This window comes from Haematobia irritans, chromosome 4 (assembly GCF_050003625.1).
Source record: "Haematobia irritans isolate KBUSLIRL chromosome 4, ASM5000362v1, whole genome shotgun sequence".
In the NCBI taxonomy this organism is placed as follows: domain Eukaryota; kingdom Metazoa; phylum Arthropoda; class Insecta; order Diptera; family Muscidae; genus Haematobia; species Haematobia irritans.
This window is the reverse complement of record NC_134400.1, coordinates 119,946,089-119,958,549: the sequence shown is the minus strand read 5'-3', so window position 1 is coordinate 119,958,549 and position 12,461 is coordinate 119,946,089. Positions and strand designations below refer to the sequence as shown.

Sequence of the window (12,461 nt, the reverse complement as noted above, 5' to 3'; positions counted from 1 at the left end):
CACATATTTTGTTTCTATAAACATATGGTTCTTGAATAAGAACTATGTCTATGTCCCCTTTCATCAGGAGAACCTTTAAGGCAGCACATGCCTTAATGATGAAGATTTATCTGGAGGATCCGTAGGACCATCGAGATTTTCAACAACCGTCACATCAGCCGCTTCAATCAAGTCATCAAGAATGTCCTCTTCAGAGATATCGGTGACTCTCGCAATAACCATAGGTTCAACTTTGGTGAGTTCTGAGGCAGTAGAAGCCTCCTCACGCATACGGTATCTATCCATGTCTTCAACTTTGGTATCTCCCTCGACTTCGCAAGAGGATCCGCTTACTTCTGATTCAGACAGAGGCTTGTCCATTTCTGAATCCTTTTGCTGATCGTTTTTATACACCTTCATAATAATAATAAATAATAATATAATGAAAGCCATAACATACACGGCCCTGAGACTTTGCTAGATGTGGCAAAGACTGAGTGTTCAATATAAACACTGCATGCCGTCTTGGCCCATCCACTTCATCCAAACGGCCAACCTTCCAATCAGCTGTTGGAAGATCTGGATTGCATTGTTTCAGTCTATTTAAAATAGATTCAGGGTCAGGAGGGTTTGCAGGTATCCACGCATGTGCTCTTGGTCTAGCCGGTATGTCTTTCTTCTCGACTAACTCTAGAGCAGCTCCTTCCCAAACTTCACCAATTAGTATCAGAGCAGCTCTAAAACATTCTATAGACCTCTGGTCCTCAAATGCGACTAGCTTAAATCGTCCTTGATACCAACCAGCCTCTTGGTGTCGACGATCTGGGCCGGGAAACTTTTCCAGCACCTGTGAGTAGACGCCAGACAAAGCATTCTCAATTTCCCCCCATTTTTGCTTTGGAACCATACCGTCCAATGCTCCTTTATTTATGATAGCCATCACAAGGCTGTCTTTAGCAACTGAGGCAAACGATCGTTGATCCCTTTTGGAGGATGGCAGCTCATCCGGTGATCGTTCCCTTTTGCCAGCCTCAAGAATTCCTTGAGCCCATTTTAAGGAATCGCTTTGTTTAGCCGACAACGTGCTTGGGTCGACTGATCCTAATTTCTTTAGGATAAACAAAGCATTTCTACTTTCCTTGAATCTCTTTCGTGAGGGATTACCTCCTTTTGACGCCGTTACCTTGGAAAAGGTCCGACTTGTCAAATTGTCGCCACCTGTCGACCCGTCTACAGGTCGACTAATTGCGCCTAACTCTTGGTCATTGCCCAAATTTATAACTCCAGTCGATACCCGTCCACTGGGCCCTGAAGTTAGCAACCCAGTGGATGTCTTTGAATTTCTCTGCATGGTGGCCTAATATCCCACCACACTTGAAATTCGTAGTAGGTACTTATTACGATGATTTTATCCGCTATTAAAAAAACACGTCCGTTCCGTTCGACGGTTGAATAGAAATTCCCATGTTAAATTCATCGCTTCTGCGCCAATTTTGCACCACTTCCGGATCTTTGGAGTTTTTGGCGACGCTTTTTTGCTGGGTTCTAATTCGCTCTGCGAGTTCGGGTAAAATTAAGCAATTGCACAGGCTGTTATTGCTTGTAAACATTATAAAAAATGAATTCATGTTTTTTTTTTTTTTTTCAAAAAAAAAGGTCGACCAAAAATCAAATAAAAACTAATCGTAAAAAAAATCTACAAATCTACTTGAGTTGTGAAAAAATGAGTTGACAGATGGAATCGATAAATTAAATTTGGATCTACTGAACATACATGTATGGTCTACAGATTAACCCAAATAAATCAAAACTATTAATCATTAGCAATCGTACACATGTCGTTTCGACTGATCTACCTGTTAATGCTTAGTACTATGTTCGTTTCTGCGAAAAACGAATATCTTCATCTATCTCCGTATATAGGATCTCAAACCCAGGTATGTCACCTTATTTATGTGAAATAATATGCCTGCCTATTTTTTCGTGCGAAAAATCCAGGGTTGTATAAATATGTGTTTTAAAATGGTCAAAACAAAGATTTCGCATTTATTTCGCGCTAACGTTTTTTATATGGTTTCGTTATACAGTTTTTCGTGCGAAAACGTAATCTTAGTACTAGGCTTAAAGTTGGTAACGAAACCATCGAGGGAGTTAACAAGTCAAAGAATCTGGGAATCATTTTTAATTTCTCATTAACTGGGCAGGATCATGTTTGCACCACTGTTGAAAAAAAATTTGGAATGCTTCGTACTCTTTATCAAACTCAATAGTTTACACACGCACATACGCATACTGCTGGCAGAAACGTATTGAATGTCAATAAACCTTTATGGCTGTGAACTGATTGGTAGTGCTGATGCTTATAGTAAACGTCGCCTTGAAACAGCATACAATCACCCTTATTCCTGAAGTCGCTTTTTGTCGCTTTTCCTCTGTCGCCACTAATTGGTATTCCGTTCGTCGATATATTCTGCTATCGAAGAAAATTGGTATTCCTGGCGTGGCTCTTTGTCACCAATATCGTCGCTTTTTGTCGCCTTTAAATTTACAAGCGACGAGTTAAGTGTTTAATTTTTGAAGAAGTTTTTTAGACTATATTAATCGAACAATTGAAAAATAAATTTTAAAAATAGAAATTGGTAAGAGGTAAAGTGACTAATCTTCATTACAAAAAAATGGGAAAAATCGACGAAAATCGGTATTCCTGGTGTCGCTTTTTGTCGCCAATATCGTCGCTTTTTGTCGCCGTTAAATTTACCAGCGACGAGTTTAGTGATTAATTTTTGAAGAAGTTTTTTAGACTTTATTAATCGAATAATTCAAAAATAAATTTAATAAATGGAAATTGGTAAGAGGTAAAGTGAATAATCTTCAACAATTACAAAAAAATGAGAATAAAAGGAACTAGAGATCAGCCATTAGATGAGCTAGACTGACTCCAACGATAAAACCGGTTGGAACAAATGGTTTCCCAATAAACACAAACGTTTGAAAAATACTAAAATTCAATAATTTTTCAAACATTTTTTCAAAGGATTAGGGTAATATTCAAGTTGAGAAATTGTTGAGAAAATCGCGTTCTCAACAAAAAACAGGCATTACCCTCAACAGTAAAATTCAACACAATAGCAATAATTTCTCAATTGTAATCCTCAAATTGAAATGCATCGCTACTCAATAATTTCTCAAACAGTTTTCAATGTGATAAAAATAAAAAATTAGCATTGTTGCGAATACTTTCAAACCACAATTTGTATGAAAGTCAATCCTTGTTCTAACTGAAAGTCAATACTAAATTTCTAGAGATTTTGTAAATTTTATTATTTTTTTCGTTAACAAATATAATAATCTTAAAAATAACATTAATAATATATAAAAATAATAATATAATACCAATCAAAATGTAATTATCTTATTAAACGTATTAATAAATAAAACTATGAATACAACTTTAAATATCTTAAACATTTTTACATGTATAATTCCATTTCCTCCATAATGTTGGTGTCAAATAACTATTAATTAATATCCTGGCAATTTGAAATAATTACTATCGAGGAACTTGCTGGCTTGTGTGTTAGAATAGATTCCAGCAAGAGGAAATCACAAAATATCAAACTGATGACGGGATGTAAATTGATGTAATGCACATTTTCATCCAGAAGTTCTTGATATAGGAATTGTTGCACTTTGTTTTAATTGGTTGCACCTTGTAAGTTTTCTGAAAACTTTTCTTTGTTGTTCCCTTCATCGGTTTTTCATCGGCCAACATCTTCCAAGAATATACCATCCAATGATTTTAGTTTTCTGCAAAACAATCGAGTTTTGTGATTTCCATTATGTTTTCATTTCACTTTTTATTTTGACTTACCAATTTGTATTTCTTCCAACTGACCACGTACTACGTGTTTTCCTCAAGAACGTTGGTTTTACAAAATTGTTGTTATTAAAATACTGGCAATTTTCAGGAACTTGATGACTAGATAATTGGAATAAATTTCCAGCAATTTCAATTCACAAAATAACAAATTAAACCGATGATGCGATGTAAATTAAACTATCGATGTGATGCGAATTATCATCCAGTAGTTGTTGATATGGAAAAGAATAAATACCAAGTTTTTTTGGTTGCACTTTGATTTATGGAAACTTTCTCTTCTCGATAAGCCACTATCATTTTTCATCGGCCAGTCTCTTAATGTGTCCAAGAATCAGCATCCAAATATTTTAGTTGTCTGCAAAGAGATTTGATTTTAGTGACTTCCTTAAAGTTTTCATTTCGTGTTTTAATTTTACTTACCAATTATTATAAGCAATTTCAATTGATTATTAAAAAATTTCCACATTTTTTTATTTCTTCCACGAACTTTGTTGTCCAAAGTAGTATTGAAAACCATGTGGTTTTTTCGTCAACAAATAAGAACAAAAAAAAAAAAAAAAAAAACAAACAACAAAACTTTAAATATCTTAAACATTATTAGTAAACACTTTTGCATTGATAATTCGATTTGCTTGCTTTTGGTTCCTTCCTTTTATTAACATGCGAGCAATTTGAAATTAGGAACGTACGTTCACAAACTATTCATTTTAAACTGATAATAGCATATTAATTAAACTCACGATGTGATGCACATTTTCATCCAGAAGTTGTTGATTTCAACAATTTGTTGTTTTTAACTATTTTAATTGGTTGCACTTGTAATGTTTCTGGAAACTTTTTCTTGTCGATAAGCCACTCAATTTTCATTGGTCAGCTTCTTATTGTTTGCAAGAATGTAGCATCCAAAGATTTTAGTTTTCTGCAAAGAGATTTAAATTTAGTGACTTCTTTAAAGTGTTGATTTAATTTTTCGTATTGACGTACCAATTATTATAAACTATTTGAAGCAGTTCCAGTTAATTGTCCACCTTTTTTTCATTGTTCAGCTTTTTAATGTTTTCAAGAACGTAGAATCCATAATTTTAGTTTTCTGCAAAGAGATATACATTTAGAGACTTCCTTAAAGTTTTATTTCATTTTTTATTTTCACTTACCTATTTTTATATACTATTTGGTTATTTGTCTAAAATTTTCCATTTTTTTTATTTCTTGCAATTTCTTGCAATTGACCAATTGAAAACCATGTGGTTTTCAAATAAGTATTGAAAACCACATGGTTTTTTCGTTGCATTTTAGGGTAGTGTTTTGTCAAAGTTTTCTCATATCATCTTCAACACCTTTTCAAAGATTTCGTCAACATTTTGGCAAATTGGAAGTAATTCGCAAACAATTTGAAGATGTATTGCAGATGAGCTATTTCAAGTCAAGTTGAATTTATGTTGAAAATTATATTTACCCTCAAACTGAAAAGTTGTTCCATTTGAAAAACGCTCATTCTGTGTTTATTGGGTTGTAGTTTAATGCCTTTGAACTTTAGAGAAAAATTGTAACAAATGGTAGAAAAGCTGTAAGTACCCAATAAACACAAACGTTTGAAAAATGCTAAATTTCAACAATTTTTCAAAGGATTAGGGTAATATTCAAGTTGAGAAATTGTTGAGAAAATCGCGTTCTCAACAAAAAACAGACATTACCCTCAACAGTGAAATTCAAATTAGCAATAATATCTCAAGTGTTATCCTCAAATTGAAATGCATCGCTACTCAATAATTTGTCAAACAATTTTCGATGCGAGTCAAATTCAAAATTAACATCGTTGCATATACTTTTCAACCTAAATTTGTATGAATGATATATATCAAAGCCAAAATTCTATGAATTTTGTATAATTTATTCATTTTCGTCAAAATAAAATATATAATAATACACTACACTACATAATACACTACAATACCAATTGATACATAATAATCTTATTAAACATAGCAACAAATAAGAAAAAAAAAAAAACAAACAAACAACAATTATTTTTATTTGCGGAAAATAACCTTAGGTCTGATAGCTTAAACATATGGTAAAATTCTAAAACTAAAAAAACGGACCAAAATAATAAATCAAAAACAAAACTTTAAATATCTTAAACATTATTAGTAAACACTTTTGCATTGATAATTCGATTTCCTTCCTTTTGGTGTCATAAAACAGCATTCAAATTTATTAACATGCGGGCAATTTGAAATTAGGAACGTACTGGACCGCGTGTTAGCAGAAGGAATTCACAAAATATCCATTTTAAACTGTTAATAGCATATGAATTAAACTGACGATGTGATGCACATTTTCATCCAGAAGTTGTTGATTTCAACAATTTGTTGTTTTTAACAATTTTAATTGGTTGCACTTGTAATGTTTCTGGAAACTTTTTCTTGTCGATAAGCCACTCATTTTTCATTGGTCAGCCTTTTAATGTTTGCAAGAATGTAGCATTCAAAGATTTTAGTTTTCTGCAAATAGATTTAAATTTAGTGACTTCTCTAAAGTGTTGATTTAATTTTTCATATTGACGTACCATTATTATACACTATTTGAAGCAGTTCCAGTTAATTGTCCACCATTTTTTCATCGGTCAGCTTTTTAATGTTTTCAAGAACGTAGAATCCATAATTTTAGTTTTCTGCAAAGAGATATACATTTAGTGATTTCCTTAAAGTTTTATTTCATTTTTTATTTTCACTTACCTATTTTTATAAACTATTTGGTTATTTGTCTATAATTTTCCATTTTTTTTAATTTCTTGCAATTGACCACGAACTTCGTTGCACAAATAAGTATTGAAAACCACATGGTTTTTTCGTTGCATTTTAGGGTAGTGTTTTGTCAAAGTTTTCTCATATTATCTTCAACACCTTTTCAAAGATTTCGTCAACATTTTGGCAAATTGGAAGTAAACACTTTGAAGATGTATTGAAGATGAGCTATTTCAAGTCAAGTTGAATTTATGTTGAAAATTATATTTACCCTCAAACTGAAAAGTTGTTGCATTTGAAAAACGCTCATCCTGTGTTTATTGGGTATTATTAAAAAGATCTATACTGTTCAAGTATTTATTCCAGCTTCCACTCATTGAGGAACTCATGTTCTGAGCTGACCACTATCACAAATCTATTGATATAAATATGCGCTATTTATACCAAACTGATCTGTATATATAGTAGTTATGGTCACCGCATTCACATCATAGAAAAGAAAACTGCACAACTAAAGTAAACGTGTTGATTTTTCCATTTATTTTTAATAGAAACCCTTCAAGGCCAATGTATTTTATTTAGCACCAAACTTAGATAATGTAAATCATTTCCCGAGTCAAATTTATCATTTATTATTTTTAAACTTATTGTTTACTTTCACGATGATCCTTGTGCCATTGATCTCAGCGTCGTCGTCATTTTTATAGTTTTTGAAGCTTTTACTGTCCTTGAATATATATCCACATTTTTTCCAGCGTCAAATTAAATAGTTTTTCTTGATTTGCCGACACAGAATTGCGTCAGAAATAAAAATATTTTAAACCGAAAAAATTAAAATTAATGTTTTTGTACATCAGCTGATTGTTTTCTAGTGATATCGACCTTTTATTACCGAGTATTGTAATTGGTACAAAAAGTAATCGTCGTCGTCGCCGTCGCCACTTCACAGGAATACCAAATGAATGACGAGACGACTTAAAAGCGACAGACGACAAAAAGCGACGGCGAGAGCGAGGGCGACTTCAGGAATAAGGGTGATTATCTATACCAAAGAGCCAAAAAAAATATCTCTATGATAAATTACGTTTTGGGAGATCCAATAGAGGAATTTTAATTATTTCACAACAACGTCAGCTAGTATTATCTGAATGACACTTCTTCAACGCCGTTCGCCTGTGGAACTCTATACCTGCATCGATTCAATTTATTGGCAATGCTGATACATTCCAGAATGCCTTATATAGACATTTTTCTGCCTAATACTAACATATAGACACCATTTTCTTTCTACTTCTTTCTATTATTTTTTATTATTATTTTTGTTATCAAAAAATCTGTTAAAATTTTGTTAATTTTGTTGTTTTTTAAATGATTATGATAAAATATCTATTTTGTTTCTTGGTGTTTTATTCGATCTTTTTCTTTTTAATAAATGTCAATAGTTTTATTAAGCTTGAGATCTTAGTTTCCTTTATTTATATTTAATCCATCATTCCTAATATTTCGCAATTATCATTGAATTGCTTCTTCAGAGGCGATTTGATATATGAGCCAATCACCCTTATTCCTGAAGTCGCCCTCGCCGTCGCTTTTTGTCGCTTTTCATCTGTCGCCACTAATTGGTATTCCGTTTGTCGATATATTCTGTTATCGATGAAAATCTGTATTCCTGGTGTCGCTTTTTGTCGCCAATATCGTCGCTTTTTGTCGCCGTTAAATTTACCAGCGACGAGTTTAGTGATTAATTTTTGAAGAAGTTTTTTAGACTTTATTAATCGAATAATTCAAAAATAAATTTAATAAATGGAAATTGGTAAGAGGTAAAGTGACTAATCTTCAACAATTACAAAAAAATGAGAATAAAAGGAACTAGAGATCAGCCATTAGATGAGCTAGACTGACTCCAACGATTTAAAACCGGTTGGATCAAATGGTTTGTAGTTTAATGCCTTTGATCTATACTATTCAAGTATTTATTCCAGCTTCCACTCTTTGAGGAACTCATGTTCTGAGCTGACCACGATCACAAATCTATTGATATAAAAATGCGCTATTTATACCAAATTGATCTGTATATATAGTAGTTATGGTCATCGCATTCACATCATAGAAAAGAAAACTGCATTTCCGGAACAAAAAAAAACTGCACAACTAAAGTAAACGTGTTGATTTTTCCATTTATTTTTAATAGAAACCCTTCAAGGCCAATGTATTTTATTTAGCACCAAACTTAGATAATGTAAATCATTTCCCGAGTCAAATTTATCATTTATTATTTTTAAACTTAATGTTTACTTTCACGATGATCCTTGTGCCATTGATCTCAGCGTCGTCGCCATTTTTATAGTTTTTGAAGCTTTTACAGTCCTTGAATATATATCCACATTTTTCCCGCGTCAAATTAAATAGTTTTTCTTGATTTGCCGACACAGAATTGCGTCAGAAATAAAAATATTTTAAACCGAAAAAATTAAAATTAATTTTTTTGTACATCAGCTGACTGTTTTCTAGTGATATCGGCCTTTTATTACCGAGTATTGTAATTGGTACAAAAAGTAATCGTCGTCTCGCCGTCCCCACTTCACAGGAATACCAAATGAATGACGAGACGACTTAAAAGCGACAGACGACAAAAAGCGACGAAGAGAGCGAGGGCGACTTCAGGAATAAGGGTGAATGATCACAAAACAATTGTTATTCTAATGGAGCATCACTGCTCTCGTCAACTTTTTCTATTGCAGTGCCTCTGAAGAAGCACTTCAATGATAATTGCGAAATATTAGGAATGATGGATTAAAAATAAATAAAGGAAACTAAGATCTCAAGCTTAATAAAACTATTGACATTTATAAAATATTGTTACGTTTTTATATTTAGGCGTTTTTAATTACCCGACAATTAAAACACAGTTCTTTTAAATAACGACAATCTACAATTTATTTACTATGACTTCACACTTTACAATTCGTTCACACTGAAGTTATTCGTTTGACGCTTTAATTAAGACTGACTCGTTAGCAGCATGCGAGCGCTTTTATATATGACGGTGTGGCAATACGAGAACATTCTGGTAGCACTACAATATTCTGGCAACGCCAGAACATTCTTAGACAATGCTAGAAGGATCTACGACCATTAAGTTATTCGTCTAGTGGCTGCCAAACACATACACACTCACATAGATATATGCTCGCATTACTACAACAACAATGACAATAGACAATGAGATGAAATGAGAAAGCAAAATAACAAAGCAAAGGGGCTGTTATTCTATGAGAGAGTAAGAACTAACATTTCGGTAAGCAAACAAAAGAACATAAAAGAAATTCAGGAAAATACTAGAAAATGAATAGATGATTCCAACAAGTGATAGCGAAATTTTATCGTTACAATTTTGAATTTTAAATTAACGGAAACTAATTTAAATAAACTTATATCTATAATTATCAAATTCGTAACACTGCCTCCCGCTTAAGCCTGTTCGTCCCGAACAGGCACAGAACCTGTTCCGTAAGGAGCCAATCGTTCCAGATGTACAACTTTCATCTTTGATCTAGGGCTGTCGTCCTTCTGAATCCGGTATACAACATCATTGATCTTCTTGATGACTTTGTATGGGCCTTCCCACTGTGTTTGCAGTTTAGGACACAATCCTTTCTTTCGTTGCGGGTTAAATAGCAGAACCAATTCTGCTTCTTGGAAGCCTTCAGTATTTACAGCACGATCGTATCTCGCCTTCATTCTGTTGCTGACCATTTTTATTTTGTTGCGCACTGATTCGTGAACTTCACCGAAAGTGTTTGGGATGTCGTTTCTGTTTTCTTCCATGGCGAGCTCATTAGGTTTAGCACCGAATATCAGATCACCAGGCAACTTCAACTCAGTTCCGAATAGAACATTGGCCGGTGTTCGAGAGGTGGAATCATGAATGGCAGATCTATACGACAGCAAAAACTTTGGTATATGCTCGTCCCAGTCCCTCTGGCCGTTGTCCACTACTTTTCGAAGATGTTCCTCCAGAGTGCGATTAAACCTTTCTACCATGCCATCGGATTGTGGATGTAATGGTGTAGTCCTCGTTTTCTTGATACCAAGGGATTCACACATCTCTTTGAATATGGCCGATTCAAAATTTCTTCCCTGGTCTGAGTGAATCTCGGACGGCACACCGTAGCGACATATCCAGTTTTTGTTGACAACATCCACAATCGTTTTTGCTTCTTGGTTTGGAATTGCATACACCTCCGGCCATTTGCTGAAGTAATCCATGACCACAAGGACATAACGGTTTCCAGAATCACTTACTGGGAAAGGGCCTGCCACGTCCATTGCTATTCTTTCAAACGGGGCTCCTGGTCTATATTCTTGCATAGGACCTCGACTTTTCCTTGTTGGACCTTTCGCCTTCATGCACTTCTCGCAATTGGCTACCCATTCAGCAATTGATTTCTGGCATCCAACCCAGTAGAATCGTTGCTTCACTTTCTCGGCGGTTTTGGTTATTCCCAGATGACCTCCACTGGGACCATTATGGAACTCCGCCAAAACATCTCTTATTTTGGAATCTGGAACGATGATCAAATTTCGGCTGCTCTTGCCATCTTCGCTTTCCCATTTACGTTGCAGGGATCCATTGACTAGAACTAAACTATCCCATTGAGCCCAGTATGATTTCATAAGTGGACTTTCGGCTGCGATGTCTTTCTTACTGGGCTTCTTGTTCTCTTCCTTTGCCGAAATAATTTTGTTCAAAATGGGATCTTTACGCTGTTCTGTTGGCCAGTCCACTCCAGATTCGACGTGTAACAGCCGAATATCAACAATCTCCTCCTTGTGTTCAGCTTTCGAGCAGTGCTTGCATTCTATACTGCAAGGTCGACGTGACAAGGCGTCAGCGTTACCGTGTTTTCCACCTTTTCTATGCTCGATACTGAAATCATAGCTTTGGAGCCTCTCGATCCAACGTGCCAGTTGAGCTTCCGGATTCTTGAATTGGAGCAACCATCGTAGAGCTGAGTGATCAGTCCTGAGCAAGAAGTGTTGTCCATACAAATATTTATGATAATGTTTTACACTCTCTATGACGGCTAGCAGCTCTCGTCGCGTTACACAGTAGTTCTTTTCGGGCTTGGACAACGTTCGGCTGAAATATCCGATGACCTTCTCCTTGCCGTCTATCTGTTGGGATAGCACACTTCCAATACCATGCGCGCTAGCATCTGTATCCAAAACAAATTTTTCGCCCGGAATAGGATACGCTAGAACAGGAGCTGAACATAAAAGTTCTTTTAAGTGTTGGAATGAATCCTCCTGTTCGTCGCTCCACTGGAACTTCTGACCTTTTTGCGTCAATTTATGGAGACTAGCGGCGATGCTGGCGAAGTTTGGGACGAATCGTCGGTAATATGTATATAACCCAAGGAAACTTCTTAATTCGTGGAGATTTCGGGGTCGTGGCCAATCTCTGACAGCTTGGATTTTGTCTTCATCGGTGGATATGCCCTCTGCAGTCACATGATGACCCAGGTATTTAACTTCCCGCTGGAAAAGGGAGCATTTCTTTGCGTTAAGGCGTAGACCAGCGGCTGACAATTGCTGGATAACGTCTTTCAAGTTCTTAAGGTGCTCGTCAAATGTTTTGCCCATCACTATGATGTCGTCCAAGTATATCAAGCACGACTTCCAGTGCAACCCCTTCAGTACCCGCTCCATCAATCTTTCGAAGGTAGCCGGAGCGTTGCAGAGCCCGAACGGCATTACATTGAATTGCCAGAGACCGCCATTAACGCCAAAAGCCGTCTTTTCCTTGTCTTTCTCGGCGATCTCTACTTGCCAATATCCACTCTGCAAATCAA

General features: G+C 35.1%; 1 protein-coding gene and 3 long non-coding RNA genes across 4 annotated transcripts in view; 1 reads left to right on the top strand and 3 right to left on the bottom strand.

The window, feature by feature from the left end:
* Positions 1 to 12,461, top strand: part of msk (importin-7 msk) — a 39,386-nt gene that overhangs the window by 15,042 nt on the left and 11,883 nt on the right. The window lies entirely within an intron of this gene.
* LOC142236509 (uncharacterized) lies at positions 3,276 to 4,443 on the bottom strand. The gene is made up of 3 exons (XR_012722068.1): positions 4,280 to 4,443; positions 3,851 to 4,214; positions 3,276 to 3,786 (listed from the first exon to the last, which is right to left on the bottom strand). It is a non-coding gene; the product is annotated as an uncharacterized LOC142236509 (long non-coding RNA).
* On the bottom strand, positions 4,670 to 5,095 carry LOC142236930 (uncharacterized). The gene is made up of 3 exons (XR_012722263.1): positions 5,014 to 5,095; positions 4,844 to 4,949; positions 4,670 to 4,778 (listed from the first exon to the last, which is right to left on the bottom strand). It is a non-coding gene; the product is annotated as an uncharacterized LOC142236930 (long non-coding RNA).
* Positions 6,046 to 7,482, bottom strand: LOC142234788 (uncharacterized). Its single transcript, XR_012721712.1, has 2 exons — positions 6,598 to 7,482; positions 6,046 to 6,533 (listed from the first exon to the last, which is right to left on the bottom strand). It is a non-coding gene; the product is annotated as an uncharacterized LOC142234788 (long non-coding RNA).